Raw genomic sequence first — 20,349 nt, 5'->3', positions numbered from 1 at the left:
AATGGGAATGATAACAATAGCTACCTCATAAGGGGCGGATGGGAAAGGGTTTGAGGATTAGATGAAGTACTCTGCCCAGGGTGGCAGGGGCTCAAGGTCCATTAGGGAGAGGCCGTGCTAAAGGAAAGAAGTCTGGTGGTTGCGGGAAGGAAGAGTGAGGGGGCAGGGGTCCCCTGTGTCTGGCTGGGCTCAGCTCTGACCCTGAGCAGAGGGTTCTGTCTCTGAGGGATGGGGCAGAGTGAGCAGGTGGCTGCTGACCTGAGAACCAGGTCTCTTTCCTGCTCTTGGGTCCAGGGAGGCTGACCCTTCAGCCCCACTGGGCAGCTCTCACCCTCAGGGGAGCCCTCAGCAACTGCCAGTGTAGTTGTCCCCCATTTGCTGCTTGCCTCTCTCTCTCCCCTCCTCCTTTCAGAGCCTATCTCGGAGCTGTTCAGGCTTGGCAAGCAGCAGGGGTTCAGAAACCAAATTAACAGGTAAAAATTCCCATTCTCTGCCTGTTACCCGCCTGACTGAGCCGCAAAGTCTGTGACATAACAGAAATTTGGAGTGGGGGTGGGAATGGAGCCAGCGTGGTTGAGAATCATTGGAAAAGGAGAGAGCCCCAGGTTTGCAATATGGGGAGGGGCCAGACGGGTGCCAGGGGGGGCAGTCAGGTCACCGGTGAGTCTCCCTCCCTCCCTTCCGTTGGAATTGCTTCCCCCAAGCTGTGGTCTCCTGAGCCACGTGGTCTAGGAATGGCACGAGGTGGCAGAGGGGGACAGCGAGCTTTGCCCAGGGATGACCCTAGCCACTAGACTGTCCCACCCTGCCATCTCTACAGCTATAGTCTGGTCCCCTTTGTTAGTGGGACACAGGTGGTGGGGCCCAGTGGTCAGGCAGAACTGAGTTCCTATCCAAGCATGGCCGTGTAGGAGTTGCCAGCGACCTTGGGCAAATTAGAATCTCTCTGAGCCTCAGCTTCTTCATCTGTAGAACGGGAGATAACAAACCCTATTGACGGGTTACTGTTGGTATTCAGCGAAATCAGGAAGGAGAGCGGGTTGCACAACGTACAGTAAATTCTTGATATTGGGTGGGGTTGGGGGGTGGGGAATGGTCCTGGTCAAAGGGACTGAATCATGGTCGGTCTGTGTCTCAGGCTTGACTCCCGCTGGGCGTTGAGCCCCCGCCCCCCGACTGCAGGAACCATGTCTGTCTCCTTTACTAGCACCCCGTGTCTTAGGTTGGGTTCCCTAACAGCAGAACCTGCATGGGGATGGTTGTGCAAGCGAATTATCGAAGGAGGATTCTTGGAAGAGGTCTGCACACCAGCAAGGGGTAGGCAGGATAAGGCAAAGGAGGAAGCCACGCAACTGCGGGGTTCAAGGGCAGTCCTGTCTCATTGGGATCCTATGGAGAGCTTTGGCGCGTGAATGGCATCATGGAGTTTGTGCCCAGCATTTTCTTTCGGGGCCACCGGCTACGCTTGGGGGGGTGGTACGTGGGTTGTGGCCTCCCAGACATCTCTAAGTGATGTGGCTCCAAACAGCCAGGAGCCAGCAGTCCCCCCAGAGAAGGTGCAGGTGGAGCCTTTAGCAGCCAGCGCTGCCATGGTTAGGAGAGGGGTGCACTGTCCAAGGAAAGGGTCGGGGTGCAGCACCGGCATACCCCCTAATTCCTAACTTTGGAATCAGGAAGGAAACATTGGCCGTGGCACCTGACAGACCTACGTGTGAAACTTCCTTCTGCCACTTACTGGGATCATCAACCTCTCGGGGTCTCTGTTTAGCGCTCCCTTCTGCACAGGGTCTATGGGAGGATGCATCACATGCCCTGTGGACAGCAGCTCCACTGGGCCTGGCGCACAGTAGGCCCTCAGCACCCAGGGGTGGGTAGAGTCAGGCTCCTTGCTCTCACCTTCTGCGTGGAGACCACCCCAGAATAGGGCCTCTCCTGCCAGGCCTGGCCTCACGTGGTCTCCTTCCCCCTATAGGCAGGAGACGGACTTTGTGATTCCTCTTAACCCCTGTCCCCAGGGCCGAGAGGGAGGAGAAAGCACTGTGCTCTCTGGCCTCCTTTCCTCCAGGAATGAGAAACACAGCTGGAGTCGTTAGCATTGGTTCAGCCAAGGCCTGGGATTTCCCCAGAGGTGTTTAACTCCAAATGATTAATTTATTCCCATTGTTATTTAGTAAGGATACACGGATACACTTTGCTTGTAAAAAAAATAAATAAATAACACATAGCGGGTGAGATTATAACCCCTCATGCCAGGTTCCTTTTCTCACGGCTCCAAGCAATGGCCACTGTTCATCCAGAGGACCGATGTTGTTAAAAAACAAAATTCAACTGAGTAAACTGAAAGATCTAACTGGCTTTATTCAATGATTCATGAATTTGGTAGCATCCCATCCAGCAAATAAAAAGGCGCTTCCAGGAGCTGTACAAAATGGCAGGCTTTCATAGGCAGAAGGGAGTGGGAAAAGGAAATTTCTAGCAGAGAGTGGATGGTTTCAGAGTTAGGTCACTCTCCTTCGTGAGATGGAAGGGGTCTTTGGGGGTTACCTCACTAGTGCTGACCAGGAAATTGCAGACTGACTGGTTAAGATTACATTTCTGGGAGAGGCTGAAACTGCAGTTAGGTTTTGTATTTCGCCTTGGTTTGCTGAAGTGGGGCTTAGCACAAGTGACTCCATTTTGGGCCTGTTGTGTCTCTTAACAATGTGAACACTTCGGAACAGTGTCCATGTGTGGCTGGGATACTGTCAGGCAGGGCCCCCTTCAGGGCTGTGGCTGCCAGGTCCCAGTCAGGACCAGGATGAAGATAATCCACTTTCCAGGGTCCCTGCCGGCCTGAGGTTAGCACAGAGGGGTGAGTGAGCTGCCTGGTTGGAGGTTCCTCAGAATGTGGGCGGAGCTATAATGCTGATAATAGCTTCCACTTACTGAGGCTCACTTGGGGGCAGACACCATGCTGGGCAAGCTCCTGTGCCTTCTCATTTCACACTGTGAATGAGACGTGTCATTGTCCCCATTTTACAGATGAGGAAACTGAGGCTCAGAGAGGTTCCCATAAGGCTTCCAAAGTCACATAACAAGTGGTGGACATTTGAATTCAGCTTCACCCACCGATGAGGCAAGGTGCAGGAGACCCCAATTCTTGCTCCAGTAGACACCCAGCTGGCTTTCTTCCAGGCACAGGTCATTCCATCACAGGGACCCCTGGGCTCTTCAGATTCCTCTTCACCTCTCCTTTACCCATCTGCGGGGACTGAGCCCCTTCCTTTCACTCAAGGGTTGAAGATCATTGAATACCCCTGTCTCATTTTAAAGAGGAGAAAGTAAAAGCCCAGAGAGGGCACATGATCTACCCAGGGCACACAGCAACGCTGTCCCAGAGCTGTGAACAAAGGTTTCCTGCCTCTTGGTCAGCACAGTAAAACTTTGGCCTTATTATTTTACTGTAACACCAGATTTTGCCACATGTGCATGTGTGCATGCGTGTGTGTGTGTATGTGTGTGTGTGGTGGGGGGAGTGTGTGCATATGTGTGAGTGAAGAGCCAGAACCTGGTGGGGGGAGGGGGCACGGAGGCCCAGGGGGAGAGGAAGGAAGTGTCTGTCCTCAGCTGCCTCCATCATATACAGCTGAATGCTGGCCAGTAGAGGAGTGGCCACAAGCTGGCTGCCTCTGAGTGCAAACTGAACCCAGGCAGTAAACCCCAGCCCTCCCTGCCTTTACCTGGAGCTGTCCTGCTTCCTGGTTTCCATGGAGTGGGGGGGAGGCCTAGTCCTGCCTCTGCTGTCACCCAGAGGCTGGTGCCTGGAGCACGTGCCCTGTGCCCTTGCCCTGTGGTTGAGCAGGGAGCTTTATGTAAATCTCAGGCAAGAGAAACAGAACCAGTGCTCCCTGGAAACCTTTTCATCAGCTTCTTGGGAGAGAGCTTCAGAGCGCCAACGACTAAGACTTGAACTTCAGACAAAGAAGGAAAACCCAGAACCCCTATAGTCTCCGATGCCCCTCCATGAATTTCCTCTGCAATCTTATGTTTATTGAATGATTGAACGAATGGTTCACGCTATTTGATACTTTGGTAGCTGAAAGAGTTGTTTCACTGTCAGAAGTAGCTGCATCGGCCCTATTATGGGAATGTGTACACGCCATGCACACATGCACACACCCTTGGCCCTCTCTCTACAATGCGTGCTGTCTGTGCTGGAGTCTATCGCCATGTCCCTTACACACTCCTCTCAAGCAGACCATATACTGGCCCCTGCATCTGAGGGCCCTTATATGGTCTCTTTGCTCAGCTAGACATGTGGTTACTGTGCCCTGAAAGATCGACTGTGCTTAAATGCAGCTGGGTTTAGGGAAGACATTTGTCAAGCGAAGTGGGAGGGAACCAAAAACGGTCTGGCAATGAACAATGAAGGGTAAACCCAGAGTCTGGAAATATGCAGGCTTATAAAATGCTCTGGGCATCCCAGCATGGTGGGCATGGAGGCCTCTAAAATCTAGCAAGACTTTCTTCCTTCCTTCCTTCCTCCCTCCCCCCCTCCCCCCCCCCATGAAAAACTAAGGTACTTATGTTAATGCTTTAAGAAATGAAGGTGGAATTTGAGGCACTAGTGATCTTCCAGGGCCTAAAACTCCAGAAGGGGAGGTGGACCTTGCTGCGTAGGCAATGGGGAGCTACGGAAGGTTGTTGAGCAGGAGAGTGGCATGGTCCAAGCCCCACTCCTGAAGCTCTATCTCCTGGCCTACTGAAGGATGGACGGGGGGCACGGGTGGGCAGTAGGGAGACTGTGTGGAGGCTGTGGCTGTGAGCCACATGTGAAGAGGATGAAGGCTTAGATTAGGGAAGACGGTGGAGACGACAGGCAGAGGGGAGGGGCCGAGGTAGGATGTTTCCAGGTATTGGGACTGAGCTGTTGGGGGAAAGGAGGAAGAGAGGAATCCAAAAACCTGAATGTTTGGGAGACTCTGTGATTGGGAAGATTCCTGGAGGGGCCATTTCTGGGTAAATAATAATAATAGTTATACTGGTATTACCAAAGCCTTACTCTGTGCCAGGCACTGTGGTGCTTTATATATTCTGTCTTATTAAATACTCACAAGAAACCCCTGAGGTAATTACTATTATCATCTCCGTCTTACACATGGTGAGACGGAGGCATAGTTAACCTGACATAGAGCCCGCAGCCAGTAAGCACATAGCTAGGCTTCAACGCCAGGCAGCTGTGGACAGGGCTTTCCTACGTAACCCCAGCCACACACTGCGTCTCCATCACAGGACTACAAGAGACCAGCTTTACTCCGGAAAGGACATGCTTTTCCAAGCTGGAGAGCTGAGAGGTGAGGGCAGGACGATTTAGGGTTCCCATAAAAACCAATGTGAGTGCAGATACATCACCTCGGGGAGGAGGCCAGCAGCCTGCCTGGGCTCCCCCCAGTCTGTGTGGTGGGATATCCGCCCAGAAGATTAATGAGAGGGCAGGGGAGGCAGAAAAGGAAGGAGAGGAAGGTAGAAAAATCGCTGCCCATTATACCTGTCCTTTGGCAAGGCCGGGTAATTAGCAAACCATCAGCAGTAAAATATTTCGTTTTGGTGTAATTGCTAAGTAATTATGTGGTATGGGTTGTGTATTAATCGTGTTGATTAATAACACGCAGGTAGTAATTAAACATCTGCTTCATAATCATGTACAGGCTGAAGCTTAACATACACACACATACGCATGCGTGCCTGTGTCACATGCACAGCTCCTTGGTCGCTGTGGTGAGAGAGAGAGAGAGAGAGAGAGAGAGAGAGAGAGAGAGAGAGGAGAGAGAGGAGAGAGAGAGAGAGAGCGTGAGCGAGCTTGCGCGAGCCCCTGGCTGAGTTGAGGCTGCTCCGGTCCCCACCATAGATTAAGGCCTTTGTGTCCCCGCCCTCCGCTGGGACATGGGGAGGAACTGACCTGGCCTTGGGACTGTACCACCCTGAGGCCCCTCTCAGAACAGGTCCTTCCCCGCCCCCGCCGCATGTATCTCCATCCCAACTGAGCTGCTTGGCTCAGTAGGTTGGCCCAGGGCCTCAGCGCTCCTTAGCTGACAATATGCTAACATGTCTTAGAACTCACTGTGCTATCAGTGTTAGACTTCGAGGGCCCTTTCTTGGGCAGGTTACTTTTTCCTAGCAACCGGGAAAGAAAGTTATTGTAGGAGCCACCTCTCAGGCCCAGGTAGCACCCCAGCACACCCATTAGGCCTGGACTTAATGATCTGATCCCACAGGCTGCAGAGCAGGACACTGACCTGGGAGCCAGGAGCCCTGGTTATACAATAGCTCGAATCGTACCCCACTTGCTGTGTGATCTTGGGCAAGTTACTCTCCTTCTCTGTCCCTCGGGTTCCAGGTCTATCAAACAAAGAAAGAAAACGAAGCTCAGAGGCCTCCAAAGGCCTTTTCAGATCTGCCATGCTCGGATTCTAATTTGGTTTGTACTAATTAGGAATTGGAGACAATTTAAATTCAATACATCCGATCCTTAGTGAGTAAACAATCAGACATAATTCCTTCCTTTATGACTTCTCAAAGACTCACTCATGAGCGATGAGAACCTAAGCTAAAATCAATAGCTTTTATTTCTCACAGAGAAATTGCAGAATCCTCGAGCTTCTGGGCATTGCAATTCATTCTTGTATTTTAAATTTTTATGTTTATGTTTATGGACTGCCATTAGGTAATATGGTTCCATCCTGAAGGTTGATTTTTTTCATTAACTTAACTCATTTTACTTATTAGTTCACATTTATAGCTTGGATTTAATAAGCACACAGTGCAAAAGTCATAAAACAGCCCTTTTCTTGAGCAATATTTTAAAATCAAGACTCTTCTCTGAGTCATCCCAGGTTTATTTGCTCATAACTTGCTTCTCCTGTGATTCGAGGCCCAGCATGGCCAATTCCAGCCAGCCATTTGACCTTGAGCTTTGGTGTCCTTCTTTTTAATAGGGAAGTGCACCACTAATTAGTAAAAGCAATAAATGCTTAAATTTTAGAAAGCAACAATCCAACACTCACTGTGTTCAAAGTGCTTCTCATATGTTATCTGGTTGAATTCTACATCCCTACAAAAGGGGCTTTATTTTTTTTACTTTATAGGGGAGGAAACTTAGGCCTAGAGAGGTTAAATGACCTGCCTGAGGCCACACAGTTGGTAATGGTGGCAGAACTGGGTTGCAAACCCAAGATGTCTAAGTGCAATGGTCATCTTTCCTCCTACACCTGTCTCCCTTCCCCCAAGCCTGCCAATTTGGGGTCCCCCACCCCATCATCCCTTTACTCTCCCACCACCACCAGGCCCTGCGCATCTTCCTTTCATCCTCTCATCCTTTGTTTCCACTTGCCTGGGCTCCCTCCTGCTTTTCATCTACCTGGAGCACACCTATGCTCTATGACCTTGGGTGTCTCCCCATTGCCTGCAGATTAAGTTCATCATCCTTAGCCTGGCATTCAAGGGCCTTCACCATTCAGCCCCTGCCTTCCCTTCCTGTTTCATTTCCCATTCTGCCCCTGGCTCATAGTCCTGAATACCCATGCCACACTAGGGTACCGCCATGCCTCTGCTCACCCTGGTCCCTCTGCCCACAGTGCCTTCCTCTCCCCTCCATACATTCAAATCTGCCCCCTCTTCCAGGAAGCCTTCGCTGGGGCTCAAGGAGGAAAGGGCCCCTCCCTCCTCTGAACTCCGAGCATTGTGAGGAGCCCTCGTTAGCCACCTTGAACTATGAAGACAAAGCCATTGCCTTCTCTTCCTCATAACAGTGAGCTCCTTTGAAGGTGTAGTCTGTGCCTCACTCATCTCTGGCATCCCCAGAGGCCCAGGTACACAGCACATGTTGAATTAACGCTCACCCAATGAGCCAATGCTCATATCGCCTGTGGCCTCCAGGAAACAGAACGCCTGTGTCTTCTCTGTGGCGTTCAGGGCCAGCCCAGTGCAAATTTAGGGGAAGACTTTGTCCAGGTTCTATTAATTCTCAACAGCTCTGCCTCCGACGCCTCTACAAGTTTCCTTCTGTCTTCCTAGAATTGTCACATTCCTTCTTGGTCAGTGACTCAAATATAAACCCATTTTCCTCTCTCCTCCCATCAAAACTTACCTATCCTGGGCCCCCTTTGCTCAGCTCACTACTGCTTGAATGGCCTCTGGTTTATGGCAGATGAAAATCCAGCTATGATGTTAATAGCGAATTGTGACAAAGAAAACTAGACACCAGAGGAGGGGAGAGAGGGCCGTATTTACATAAAGGCATTGGCCGGATTCTCAGTCGAAGCTCCTGAGTAGCTCTCTACTACTTCCTGGGTTATCTGGACCACTGGGATTAGAACCGCAGCTGTGTCATAGACCCAGCACATTACAGTTTGCATGTACTTTCCATTAGCTTGTCATCTCCGCAGTTCTGTGAGGTTCTACTGAGGCTCAGAGAGGTGGGTTGCATGCCTGAATCACACAGCCAGTGGCTAGTGACAGGGCCTGGGCTGGAATACAGGTCTGGCTGACCCTCAGTTACCTTGTCTCTATCTCCCCAGCCAGTATGGCCCGTCGCTTACTGGCCTCCCTACCCTCACAGCAGCCTGTGTCTATGCGGAGCTTGATCTGCAGGACCTGTTCCCCCCAGCTGGGGCAGGCAGCCTGAGGGACCACAGAGGAGACTGAGCCAAGGACGTTGCCAGGCTGAGGGCAGGACGTGCCTCTCTCCTGGGTAGTGGTGCGTTCAGCCTTTGGGAGTGTGAGATCCAGGGACAGGTGACGCAGGCCATGCCCATATGGCAGGACCTGTGAGGACAAGCCCAGCTCCCAGCTGAAGAGCAGAGCTTCCTGGGCCGCGGCGGGATGGCCAGGGTCTTCTGACTGTCCTCTCCTCGGCCCTGTCGGCCACTCAAGCACGTCCTCCCCATCCGGCATCTCTGGGCCTGGACCCAGGGAAGTAGCTTCCTTTGGCAGTGACACACACACACATTTATAACGTACACACATTCACACTCTGATCGCCCCCGTTCCGTGCATGCACTCACGCGCGCGCACACACACACACACACACACACAGTGTCGCCCGCCCCCATGTGCCAGGGAGCTCATCAGCATGCATTTATGACACACTCCTGAATTTCTCTAGTTCACGTTCTATTTTAAACAGTCTAGATGGCGGCACCCCACAGTGATCAAGAGCTTCTGCTCTTACATTACATTGGGTTCAAACCCAATCTGTGTTATGTAACAGCCGTGTGGCTGCTGCGTTACTTCACCTGTCTAAGCCTCAGTATCTCATCAATCAAATGGGGATGAAAGCACTGTTAGGGTTAAACAGGGAAAGACGTGGTAAGCACTGACCACGGGACGTTTCCATCTCGCTTCCCACTCCACCTGTCCGGGTGGCCTTGGCTCGAGGCCCCCCGCTTGGCTATCTCTGTGTCTTTGCTCACCCTGGTCCCGCTGCCCACATCACCCTGCCCTCATCTCCACCCACACACATTTGCCCTCTCTACCAGGAAGCCTCACTGTGCCTGCTGGGGTCATAAGGAAATTAGAGGAGGGACCTTCCATTGGCATCTCTGCCTGTGAGTTATTAGAGCGCTGGGTTTTGGAGCTGACCCTGAGTGATTGTGTGGACTGACCGTGGCTCCAACACGCCCTTTCGCACGTGGAGAAACCAAGGCCTCCCAAAGGGAAGGACATGCCTGTGTGCTCACAGCAGGTTAGTTTGCTGTGGACGGGGACCCCAGGCCTCCTGCCCGCGGGTCTGTGGGGGTCCACTGCTGCCACCTCCTCCATGGAGGGATGCTCCCCCTCCCGTGGGCCTGTTAATGGGGTGGGTGGCCTGCTTCTCAGCAGGTTTGAGGGAGCAAGTGTGGACTGGGGTGGAAGTAAAAGATGGAGGCTTGGGGTCCCCCAGAGGAGACTCTTTATCAAGTGTGTAAGTGTATCAAGTGGGGAAGAGGCCCAGAGAGGCTGACACATGCTTGTCATCTACAAGGGACTGAAGCAGCGACCACAGGTGGCCATGGTGAGCCGGTGAGAAAGGCGCAGCTGTGTAGCATGCCGCTAAAACAACCCCCGTTGTCACCTCTTTCCTGCAGCCATTTATTTATCTCTTTACCATACCCTTTTGGAAAAAGCGGAGAATGCCACCCCTTCCTGGAGAACCCATCCCATCCCCACCCCTCCCCCAGTTCTCACGCTCTGGTTGCCGTCTGGTGCGACATTAGCGTTCACCAGCTTGCAGAGCGCTAATGACATTTGCATTTTGCTGGCTGGTGAAATGTGGGCTGGGCTGTGGGGTCCTGTGGGGAGTTTGCAGCCCAGAGGGAAAAGCAGGTGTGCTGGGCTGGGGGCCCACGCTGGTCTCTGAGAAGTGGGATCAGGGGAAACAAATGATTGCTGGAATTAAGAGATTTTTGCCTAAAGATGTGCCAAGGACACAAAGCGACTCCCAGTCCAGTGCTCCGCCTCCCCCACAGACACTCACAATATCCTGCCCTGCATCACCTCCCTAACATTTATTGAGCTCTTGCTGTGTGCCAAATGCTCTGCTGTGGGCCTCACAGACTTATGAAAGCCAGTTGAACTCCCTGCAGTCATTGAAGAGAGATGCTCTCATTATCCCTGTTTTACAGACAAGGAGACTGACACTCTAAAGAGACCTGAATTGCCCAAGGTCCCATTGCTAGAACGAGGTCACCCCAGCCTGGGGCCGGGGTCCACATGCTTCCAAAGCTCCCGACCACTATGGGCATTGCTTCCTGCACCTTGTCCGGGCTTGAACACAGCCAGGAAACCATTCTCCATTCTGGCTGTCCCAACATCCACCTGACAGGCATGCAGCGGACCCCGGCCATGCGCATGGGCTGCTTCAGGGGCTGCAAGGCTGACAACTAGAGAGGAGGGGGTGAACCCCTGGAGAGAGCACCCAGCCAAGAGTCAGGAGAGACCCCGGGTTTAGGCCTCACTCTACCACCAACTTGCTGTGTGACTTTGGACAAGTAACTGCCCCTTTCTGGGTGTCAATCACTTCATTGGTAAAATGAAGCCATTGGTCTGGCTGGATGGAGCATTTGCACATGAGGAGGGATCTTTCCTCTAATGCACTTGAACTCTTCCGGAGTTTCCACTGACTCAGAAATGTAAAATTATGTTTTATATCAAAGCAAACCATGAAACATTTGTCAAGCGTCTCTGCTCTGCAAAGGGCACGGTGCTAGACACAGTGGGTGTGATGCTTATGTTTTTTTTTCGGGATGTACACACACAGGCGTATGCATATCTGTGCATCTTAGAATCATCTCTAGGCAAGTTCAGCTGAGACCTAGATGTTGTCTCACCAATCCTGATGTGTAACCCCAGGCTTCTGTCGTCTTTGCTTTGTCACACTGCCTCCTCGGGGACCAGAGAGCATTTCAAACAAAACGAAGAGACCTCAGGCGGGTGAGATCTCCCCCAACGAGGCAGTCCTGACTGGTTCTGCTTGTCTTTGAACAGGTGGACACCCTCCGGGACAGTCCCAAGCTTCCAGTGGCAAGAGCTTCTGACTCTGTCCCCAGAGCAAGTTGAACTCTTTGAATTTGGCTCCTAGAAACGTGGGCACATACCTTTTCCAGACCTCCCAACGCTGGCCACCCAGGTAAGGGAGTTCATGCTTGTTCAGCACAGGTTTTATACTGCTTTTGTTGTTGCTGATTGTAACTGTCAGTAGGGCAACTTATCATTCTTTATCACAGTGCATTTTCATGATCATTAGCAGGAGAGCCCAGTGATTAAAGCTCTAAAGTCCAACAGACCTGGGTTCAAATCCTGGATCCACCAGGATTTGAGCAGGTTCCTCAGCCTTTCTGTGTCTCAGCTTCCTCGTCAGTCAAACAAGGAAACAATCGCACCCACCTTTTCAGTGTGTAGTAAAGATGAAATAAGGTCATCTATGAAAAGGGCTTAGAGCAGGATGGACACATAGTAAGCTCAGAACCCAATAAACATTAGCTGTGACTAATAGTAGGCCTGCACCCATGACAATTTGTAATTAGTTCCTTCTCACATTGATGGAGTTCACATTTGCGCTAGAATGTGGACTCCGCAAGGGCAGAGGCTTATCTGTCTTGTTCTTAGTTAAATCCCCAGATCCCAGTAGAGCAAACTGGACATTATTTGTTGAAGGAATGAATGAATGTGTGAAGCTGCTTTACCTATATTATGCAGAACCCTCAGAACAATTCTTGAAGGTCCTTGCATGAGTCAGAATATGGGTTTGGTCATGTTTGACAAAAGCAACAGCTCCTTAAACAAAAGTGTGGTTGATTTTTCTCTAAGAAAAATTCTGAGCTAAAGGGATTCTTCTACACAGAAACATTAGGGACTCAAGTTCCTTCTGTTCTGTGGCTCTATCATCGCTTGTCTACATGACCCATGATGGCCCATGTCAGTCTCTCCATTCTACTGAGCAAGAAGGGAAAATCAGAAAAGGAGAGGGCGCCCCTTCCTTTAAGAGGGCACATCCATCATTTCCATTCATGTCCCACTGGCTGGAATGTACATACATATATGACACACCTGGCTGCAAGTGAAGCTAGAAATTAGAGTCTTTATTCTGGGTGGCCATCTTCCCAATTACAATTCTATTTCAATGGAAGAAGAGGAAAATGGATTTTGGGGACCCTCCACTTTGCCAGACAAGATGATCCACCACCTCCCTTTTTTTTTTTTCTTTAGCTGAGCCGTCCTGCCACCTGTTGGCAGCTCAGCTCGGGCCGGGAATTGAACCGCTGTTGCTCAGAGCTCAAACTCTTGAGCGAGCTCTTAACCAACTGAGCCACTCGGCCGGCCCTCCACCCACCTTTTTTTCATCCTCCCTCCCTTTCTTCTCCCTCATAACCAGTGATCTTTTTTTTTTTTTTAAGATTTTTATTGGGGAATTGGGAGGATGGCAACAGTGCTGGGGAATTGGGGGAAGGGGAACAGACAAGTTGCTGTCGTTTTGGTCTTTCAGTCTAGTTGTGGAGGACACTGCTTCACTGGCCCAAGTTGGCACCATCATTGCGCTCTTCCCGGGCGAGGCACACCAGTCGCCGGCTTCTGGACGGCCGCTCATGCTGGCTGCTGGCTACATACGGTAGCCCATGGCAACCCACTACAGCAGGGGCTGCAGCCTGCCGTCGCCAGCGACTCACAGCAGCCCAGCTCCAGGTTGAGCTGTTGTTCAGCATCTTAGCTGTGGAGGGCAGTGTCACTGGCCCTCAAACGTGGGATCCGAACCGGGGCCCTCTGGCATCCCAAGCCAGTTCTTAACCATCACGCCACTCGGCCGGCCCAACCAGTGATCTTTTAACTGCTTCCATAGTTTTGCCTTTTCCAGAGTGTCATATAATTGAAATCACTCCGTATATAGCCTTTTCAGATTGGCTTCTTTCACTTAACAATATGCATTTAAAGTGCCTCCATTTCTTTTCATGGCTTGATATCTCCTTTTTATCGCTGAATAGTATTCCATTGGGTGTGCCACAGTTTGTTTATCCATTCACCTATTAAGGACACCTTGGTTGCTTCCAGTTCGGGGTGATTATGAATAAAGCAGCTATAAACATTCACATGCAGGCTTTTATGTGGACGTAAGCCTTAACCTTTTGGGTAAATACCTGGGACCATAACTAATGAAATGTATGGTAAGAGCATTTTAGATTTTTTACTGCCAAGCTGTCTTCTAAAGTGGCCACACATACCCCCTTTGCATTCCCACCAGGAATGAGTGGGCATTCCTGCTTCTCAGCATCCGTGTCAGCAATTGGCGCTGCCATTTTTGTGGATTTTTGTCCTTCTATTAGGTGTGTAGTGGTGTGAGCCCCATTTTAAAAGTGTGGATTATGAAACTTAGAGAGGGCAACTTGCTCATGGTGGTACAGCAGGTAAGAGACCCAGGAAGCCTTCTGGGCCTGCTTGACACCTGAGCCCAGTATCTTCCTGCTATTAGCCTCTCCCATGGCAGGCCTCTCTGAGACAGGACCAACGCCCTGGGGGGACTCTTTCTGCCCTAAGCTGGAGGGGGGCTGGATCCCAGAGCCTCATTCAGTGTTTGGTATCTGTCTGCCTCAGCAGGACCAAAGGTCAAAGAGGCAGGACCGTGAGAGGTGGGGCAGAGGGAGTGGTTGAGCCAAGGCTGGAGGCGTCCCACCTGATTAGCCAAAACACAACCCTAGGAGGAGCCAGACAGCTGGGAAGGCTGGGGCACAGGCTGCTGCCCTGTGCCCAGTTCTAGGGTTTGAGGGGAAGGTTAAAGCTGCTGCCGAGGTCAGTAAGACCCAGTGAGCAGCCAGAAGTGAAGGCTGGCTACAGGGGAGATGGGGGTGATGAGAGGCTGGGTAAAGGCTGAACTGAGGTCAGATGCATCAGTCGGGAGTCAGTCAATACTCAACTCAAACCCGATTAAGCAAGACAGGCAACTTATTGGCTTTTCATCGGTTTCCACTATGTTGGCAATTTGCAGCCTGTTTATTGGTGTCCAAGGCAGGGCTAAATCTAAGGCTCAAATGGTGCCCATGTCTGTGCCCTCTGCTTCCTTCCCGTGGGCTGCGTCCCCAACAGGCACTCCCCACGTGGCAGTGGGGCACTGAACAGCTGCTCCAGACTGACATCCTGCTCATGTCAAATCCAATGGAGGGAGAATTTCTTCCCAGGAGTTCCAACAAAAGTCCCAGAGTTGAAGCGTATTGGCTGGGCTTGGGTCACATGACCACTTCTGACCAATCACTGAAACCAAGGGGAGAGAATAGGCTGATTGGCCAGACTAGCTCAGTGCTGGGTGGTGGGTGGTGAGGGTGTGTGTGTTGTGTGTTGGGAGAGTAGGCTTGAAAGTGTGAGAGGGCTGGTACCCCAAAGGGAAACCCCAGGTGCCATTTTCAGAAGTAGGAGGGAATGCTAGGCAGACAAAAAAACAGATGCTCCCTATTGGTGCCAGGGTAGGGGGTGGCGGGCATGTAGTAAGCAGGATGGCTGGTTTGTCCCAAACAGGTCCTCCCTGTGGCTTACAGCACCAGGGACAGCCTTTGACAGTTGCACCTCAGTTTCAGTGGATCTGGTATCTGAAAGCTTGATTTATGCGTGTATATACACGAGCGTGCACACACACGATGTATCTGCAGGTGGGGCTTCACTTTTCAAAAGGATTGGCCCCCGAAAGTCCTTCCCATATTGAAATCTCTGTGCTCCTTAGCAACTACCCTACCATCTCACCCACCCCATACCTGGCTGCCTTGGGTTTCCCTCCACTTGCTCGAAGGACCTTTTCCTTTTTCCATTCACCCCCATTCCCACCCTCACCTCTATCGCCTTATCTCTTAGGAACGTTCCCTGAGCTACATTAGCATTTACGTGCCATAGGTGGCCTCCCAGAAGACCCGCCCCCTTCCCAGAGGAGTGACCACAGCCTCCCCTCAGCCACCGCCTTCCTGAGGCTTCTCAGAGGGAAGGGGGAAGAGAGGAGGCAGTCTCTGACTGAGCAGGAGACCCATGCTCGAGGGGCCCCAGGGCCTGTGTGGGGTTCCAGGGCATAGGTGAGCAGGCCAGCCTCGCAGTCCCAGCCGATATCCGCTGCGGCAGCTCTGTTCTGTCTTTAGGGTGCGGTGTATGATTTCATTTGAAAAAAGATTGCTCTGCAGAAAATAAGATGGAAAACCACAGTATATACTGCTGCCTCCCAGGCCACTGTGGCCAAGTGCTTTTTAAGATCTGTCCTTTGCTTGATTTTGGTCAACCACAAACCTCCTGGCCCTTCACTAGTCCTCCCTCCTCTCTTTCTCTCTCTCTCTCTGAATCTCTCTTGCCTGTGGATTCTGCAGCCCTGACTCACCACGCAGACGGCTCAGCATTCAGCATCACGCTGCCTTATATGGTGTGCTCAGTGCTTGCAGGGCAATGAGTAGTAATTCATTTGTTCAGCCAGTGGCTGTTGAGTTCTTACCTTATGCCAGACGCCATTCCTTTAGCTGGGAATGGGGGGGGGGGTGTCCCCTGCCTTCTCTCCTGGAAGATCTGCTGAGGGCAGGACACTTCCTGTGCATGTCTTGCCCCCAACCTCTTGTCCAGCGTGCCGTTCAGTGCCAAACCATAGTCAGACTGGGTGGGTGTTGGTTACTTTCCACACTATTTTTTAAAGTCCCCACTTATGAATGATCGGCAGAGATGATCTCTAGACCACTGTGGTCCCTTCTAGAATGACTTGGTCCTCACCATCTAGGACAGAGTATAAGGTGCAGCTTGTGATGGGTCCTGGAGAGGGAAGAAAGGCCATGGTTAGAGATCTCTATGCAAACCCGGCTGGGGATGTGCACAGGTGAGCAACAGGTAAGCCAACCCCCATTCCCAGTCCTTCTCCGTTCATTCAGCAGCACCTCAGGGGTCAGCGCTAAGAGGCCCCCTCCAGGGGCCCCTGGCCTGTTGAAAGGGAGACAGACATGAAAGTAAATCCCTGTCAGCCAAGGTGGAGAATGAGAGGGTTCAGAGCAGAGATGTAAAAGAAGACTTGGGGCTTCCAAGATCAGATTGAGAGACCACTTCTGGGTGGTGATGATGGTAGAAGATCAGGGAACATGGTGCATTTGAAGGGGCTTTGAAACAGGGTGGGATACGGGACAGGTGAGGATGCTGGGAAGGGCATCCCAGGAGGAAGAAACAGTGAGAGCAAGGGCCTGGAGCTGGGACCGTGGAGCTTGGAATACTGTGTCCGACAGGAAGTGAGAGGAAGGCAGTCAGCCTCTTCCGTGCAGGCCTCCAGGCTTGGCCATGCAGGCCTGTGGCCATCTTCAAGGTTGCCTTAAACCACAGCACAGGTTTGGAGTTAAGTAGCTCTTCCATTTTTCCTTGTTTTCCCCTCCATCCTCAGGAAATGGAATTTTGGGGGGAAGAGGGGCTTTAGAAGAGAAGGTGCTGCACAGGGACCAAGAGTAGTTGACGCTCCACTCGCGTCTCCGAGGTTCTTTACAGAACTTAGAAAGCACATTCACTTCCAGTTTCCCAAGCAGCAGGCCTCCAGGTGGACCCTCAGCTGGAAATCAGGAGACTCGGGTCTTACCCCAGCTCTGCTGCTGATGTCCTTAGCCTCCCTGTCCTATAGTTTGTTGTCTGTAAAGCAAAGGGTGAGGCCCCTTCTAGCGTTAAGCTTTCTATTCCAAGTCAGACCTGGGTTCAGTTTCCAGCTCTGCTGGTATGACCATGGACCTCTGAGCCTCAGCTTTCTCCTCTGTAAATTAGGGATAATAACATGACATATCTCACAATACTGATGTGAACATTAAATGAGACGAACAGTGAGATAAAGCGCTTCACAGTGCTCTTGCCAGAGGGTCAGTACCTTGTGATAAGCACTGATGCTGTTGGTGTTATTATATTTTCAGCTTTGTAACTCTGTGGGAGGAATCCCCAATGCAGTCGTTGGTGCATGGGTCCCTGTAGAGCAGCCTAAGTTCATGCCCCCCAAAATTCATTGATGGGGCCAAGAGCCACACCCCTCCCATCTCCAAATGGGGGTACAGCATCTTCCTCACAATCACATTTATTCATTCATTCATCAGGTATTTATTGAGCACTTGCTGGGTGCCTGGGACTCTGAAAGGTTCATGGGGTCCTGTTGAACGGGATACCCAAGCTGCCTGCTCCCCACGGCTCAGGCTGACTTTGGGGCAGCCTCTGCCCTCCAGCTGGCCCCACAGATATCACTGGCCTAAGGACTTCAAACCAAGCATGATGAATATGCTCAGGTCTGCAGGCTGGAGCCCTGGGTAGAAATCCCAGCCCTGCCTTCCATGGCTCCTGCAACTTTGCATAACCAACCCTTCCCTCTCCATCTTGAAGCTAAGGCCCCATTGAACTGACAGAAAATCCACCACAGTGAGCTGGTCTGGCCTTGTACCTGGAACAACCGAAGAGATAGATTGGATTGCCAAGTTCTGGGTCAGCATTGTGCAAACTGAAGTATTTTGGAGGGGGTGAATGGCTTGCCACGGGGCCTCGATTACAGGGCTGTTTCATGCTCACTCCCTTTAATGCCTGTTTGGATCCCCAATTGCAAGGAGTTTGGGATATTGCTGCAGGGCCAAAAGCCTGCAAATTAGAAGCTGCTGAGGGATCCAATGTGCCTTGTGCCTATCTGGTGCTTTCCTGATGGCTGAGAGCATCTCACCCTCTGTAGTCGCCAGCATCCAGCGCAGAGCCTGGCACGCGGGGGCTTCAGTCCGTGGTCGGTGAATGGATGGACAGGTGGCCGGATTACGGTGGATTCACTGTAACAGAGGCTTTCCTAGCCTTGGTCCAAGTTTCCAAGGTGGTTGGAGACACCAGGCTCTGAGCTTGTTTTCCGGTGACAATTAGATTTTGGCTCCTGTGTCCAATCGGTGGTTTTCAAGTCATGGAGCGAACACAAAACAAATGGCTTTTGAACTTGTCAGTTTCTCATTTCAATTGCGGGAGGTAATGTGGTGTGTGCCCTGATCTAAGGATGAGAGCTTGCTGTCAGACTCGAGAATTCAGACCCCAGCTCCTAGGCTGGGTGACCTTGGGCATGTGATTTACTCTCTCTCTCAGATTCTATTTTCTCATCTAGGCATTGATAGCACTAATAGCACCCAACTCATAGGGCTGTGATGAGCATTAGATTAAATAATGGGTGCTAAAACAAGAATCAGGGCTCCGAGCACATGGCAAATGCTCAAGAAAGGATGATGACAGTATGTTTAATGACCCCTTTAGCTATTTGTTGCATAAACTTCTCTCTCCCAGATTTTTGCAGACTGCTTTGCAAAAGCAGCAACATTCTCTTTGAATGTGGAGCTTTCTAAGTCTGGAATTTTCCTCCTTCAGGGCAGGGGACAGGTGCATAGTCAAGAGGGAACAGTGGGCAGGCAGCTGTTGTGTTGAATTGCCATCCAGGTTCAAAGTCCTGAGGCCGGTGTCCCAATGGTCCCGCTGGAGCCAGGGGTGGCCTGTGACCTCAGGGAAACCTGTTATTTCTGGCTCCGGTTTGCTCCAAGTCTTAAGGGTCCCCAGTGCTGTATCCTGGAATCCTGGGGGTGGCCTGAGTTATGCCACATTTTGGACAGGCTCACAAACAGTGTCTGGCCACATGCCCAGGTGCCCTCTTTTGTCGTGGAGCCCAGGGCTCCAAGCTTCCATGCTCCTGGCAGGACGATCACTCCTTCCTGTCCGCCTTCTGACAATCTGCATGTCCACACCTGTGCCCTCTGCTGCCACACTCCTTCCCTCATAGGAGGAGGCTGGGGCCCAGCACACAGCCCAGTGCATTAGCGGTGCTAATGGACTTGAAGCAGGCTTGAGTTTTACCAACGCCAGGGGGCAAGAGGTGCCTTCGGCCTTTATTTCTCTAGATCAGACTTGACCTGTCACCGAGCTCCTTCTGCCCATTTGAAGGACATTCGATCTCTGTCATGTTGGGGCAGAAGCAGTCTTGATCCGTAGGATCATGTAGGAGTCTTAGTAGCCTTTATGTGACCCAGAACACTGTGGGGAGGCTACTGGACTTCAGTCCACTCAGGACCCCACAGATGGGCCCCTTTGCCCAGTCTCAGGGTCCAGGGAGGGCCAGTGGGCAGTGGCCATCTCCATGCCAACCTGGGCACAGCAAGGTAAGCCAGGAGTTTGTGTGTTTAGACTCCCAGCCTCTCTCAGGTACCCCAAGATAGTCCCACTGAAGTCCTGTCCCCTCTTGGGAGGACTGTTCCAGGATCAGGGCACTTGAGCCTATAGCTCTTGGCTCCCACAAAATCTACTTCTTCTTGCCAGCTCCAGAGATGCTCCCTAACCCCCTCCCCAGGTCTGCTGCCTCTGCCCTTCCCTCACTGGGTCCCACCCCTCCACCTCCATGGGCTCCAGCCTAATACCCATCAAGACGTTTCCAAAGCCCAGATGGTAGACTAGACTCCTAGGCCCAGCAACCTCTGTGCCTGGCCTTGGTGACAGCAGCCCCCAAGACATAGGACCCAATGACTTAGCCACCATCTTAGGAAAGAGAAAAGAGGATGCCCACAGCGGAGCAAACTAATAAAAAAAGATCATCTCGGTAAATTCTACTGCCACCCACTTCAGCTACAACAAATGAATCAATACCTTTCATTCACGTGTTTATTGAGCACCAGCTATGGGCCAGATTCTTTCAGAGACCAGAGGTGAAAAATCATACAAGATGGACCCCAAAGGGCTTAGGGTTTAACGAGCGCTTCTCAAATGTGGTCCTTAGACTGGCAGCATCAGCATGGATTGGGAACTTGGATTTTTTTTTATTTTATTTTTTTATTGGGGAATTGGGGGGATGGGAACAGTGCTGGGGAATTGGGG

At 51.5% G+C, this 20,349-nt stretch overlaps 1 protein-coding gene across 8 annotated transcripts in view; it reads left to right on the top strand.

Moving 5' to 3' along the window:
* TSPAN18 (tetraspanin 18) overlaps positions 1 to 20,349 on the top strand; it is a 179,784-nt gene that overhangs the window by 107,464 nt on the left and 51,971 nt on the right. For 7 of the 8 annotated variants that reach the window (XM_019659967.1, XM_019659958.1, XM_019659961.1 and 4 more), the window contains one exon: positions 11,503 to 11,644. The exons of the other annotated variant lie outside the window; for it this stretch is intronic. The gene's annotated coding sequence lies outside the window, so the exon portion shown is untranslated. The remainder of the gene's footprint in view (positions 1 to 11,502; positions 11,645 to 20,349) is intronic. 8 annotated transcript variants of the gene reach the window in all.

Source organism: Hipposideros armiger, unplaced genomic scaffold, assembly GCF_001890085.2.
Source record: "Hipposideros armiger isolate ML-2016 unplaced genomic scaffold, ASM189008v1 scaffold_309, whole genome shotgun sequence".
In the NCBI taxonomy this organism is placed as follows: domain Eukaryota; kingdom Metazoa; phylum Chordata; class Mammalia; order Chiroptera; family Hipposideridae; genus Hipposideros; species Hipposideros armiger.
Note: the sequence above shows the minus strand (reverse complement) of the source record. Positions and strands in the feature narration are given on the sequence as shown.